This window comes from Limulus polyphemus, unplaced genomic scaffold (genome assembly GCF_000517525.1).
Source record: "Limulus polyphemus unplaced genomic scaffold, Limulus_polyphemus-2.1.2 Scaffold3565, whole genome shotgun sequence".
Lineage (NCBI taxonomy): Eukaryota > Metazoa > Arthropoda > Merostomata > Xiphosura > Limulidae > Limulus > Limulus polyphemus.
In genome coordinates, this window is record NW_013669175.1 from 51,703 (window position 1) to 54,353 (window position 2,651).

Below are 2,651 nucleotides of genomic sequence, written 5' to 3' on the forward strand. Positions count from 1 at the left end.
CAGCATTGTTTTGTCTGTCATAATACAATAGTGTTTATCTATCACAACAGATAATAATACAATAGTGTTTATCTGTCACAACAGATAATAATACAATAGTGTTTATCTATCACAACAGATAATAATACAATAGTGTTTATCTGTCACAACAGATAATAATACAATAGTGTTTATCTATCACAACAGATAATAATACAATAGTGTTTATCTATCACAACAGTTAATAATACAATAGTGTTTATCTGTCATAACAGATGATAATACAATAGTGTTTATCTGTCATAACAGTTAATAATACAATAGTGTTTATCTGTCATAACAGATGATAATACAATAGTGTTTATCTGTCATAACAGTTAATAATACAATAGTGTTTATCTGTCATAACAGATAATAATACAATAGTCTTAATTAGTCATAACAGATGATAATACAATAGTGTTTATCTGTCATAACAGTTAATAATACAATAGTGTTTATCTATCACAACAGATAATAATACAATAGTGTTTATCTATCACAACAGTTAATAATACAATAGTGTTTATCTGTCATAACAGATGATAATACAATAGTGTTTATCTGTCATAACAGTTAATAATACAATAGTGTTTATCTGTCATAACAGTTAATAATACAATAGTGTTTATCTGTCATAACAGTTAATAATACAATAGTGTTTATCTGTCATAACAGATCCCGGAAAGTTATCCTTTCTCAATTTAGGACGGGTAGTGCAGATAGCCCTCGAGTAGCTTTGCGCGAAATTTCGCAAACAAACAAAACCGTGTGTTTGTAATTGACCGACCTCGTAACCATTTCGTACTCGTGTATTTTACAGTGTAACAATATGTTTTAAAATTAAAAGCCATGTAGGGATGATCTACGTATAACTGTGTCATCCCTATATTCTTGTTTGCATTCTTTGGTACTGCCATCCCTACATAATTTTACATTTACAAAATGTTTTTTTATTATTTGTTAGTATCTATTATTACAGATAAACACTATTGTATTATCATCTGTTATGACAGATAAAGACTGTTGTATTATTATTTGTTATGAAATATAAACACTATTGTCTTACTATCTGTTATGACAGATAAACGCTATTGTATTATTATCTGTTATGACAGATAAAGACTGTTGTATTATTATCTGTTATGACAGATAAACGCTATTGTATTATCATCTGTTATGACTAATTAAGACTATTGTATTATTATCTGTTATGACAGATAAACGCTATTGTATTATCATCTGTTATGACTAATTAAGACTATTGTATTATTATCTGTTGTGATAGATAAACACTATTGTATTATTATCTGTTATGACAGATAAAGACTGTTGTATTATTATCTGTTATGACAGGTAAAGACTGTTGTATTATCATCTGTTTTGACTAATCAAGACTATTGTATTATTAACTGTTATGACAGATAAACACTATTGTATTATTATCTGTTATGACAGATAAACACTATTGTATTATTATCTGTTATGACAGATAAAGACTGTTGTATTATCATCTGTTTTGACTAATCAAGACTATTGTATTATTATCTGTTGTGATAGATAAACACTATTGTATTATCATCTGTTATGACAGATAAACACTATTGTATTATCACAGCCAACTGTTGAGCCGTTCTAATCGAATAGTGCGACTGATCGTCACATTATAACGATGTTGTTGTTGTCGAAACGTCTTGACATTTTGGAAGTCTGAAACCTTTTTTGGACCAACTTATATAATATGTTACAGCTTTTGTAACACATTCATCTCAACACTGTTCAGGTCTGAAACCTTTTTCTTTAGAGTAAAGCAAATAATCCGTTACAGCTTATGTAACAAATTCATCTTAACACTGTTCAAGTCTGAAGCCTATCTTAGTCCAAATCGTATAATTCGTTACAGCTTATGTAACACATTCATCTTAACACTGTTCAAGTCTTGATAAAAACGTCACTATCTCGACAAATCACCAGTTTATTTTGCTCACATTAAAACACTCTTTAATGCGTGATTTACACGGACGTATCTTTATTTCATAGAAAAAGTTTAGTCATATTTCAGAGTTGAGAGAAAAATTAACTCAAAATATTCCCCGGTGAGTCAGCAGTAACTTCGTAGACTTACGACTTTAAAATTCGGAGTTAGGTTTGTCGCGGTGGACAGAGCGTAGAAAACTTATTATGTAACTCTGCAAACAAGAAACTCAATTTTCCTCCAGCATTAAATCCTCAAAAATACCACATTGGAAACCTCACATAGTCCCTAACGAATAACTCTGTACTTCAATTTAATGGAAAGTGTTTAAAACCTTGTTTTAAACTGACAGATACTTTAAGTGCCTTAGGTTATCAGTAGCTTCTGATCAAAGGACAGGCTTCCTACATAAATCAAAACTAACAAAGCAATTAGAAACTAATATAATTAATTAGGAATATGCAATGACATGAAACAAAAAACCCATTACAGTTATATGCAGTATATCTTCTGTTGGGCACCTTCGCCGTTAGAGATATTTCTGGCCGTGATCCAATATCATCAGTGATCAGTTTGTTACATTATCCTGATATACCGTATTTTTCGGAATATAAGACGCACCCTTATTTTGAAGACAAAGTTTTGGGGGAAAAAAAGC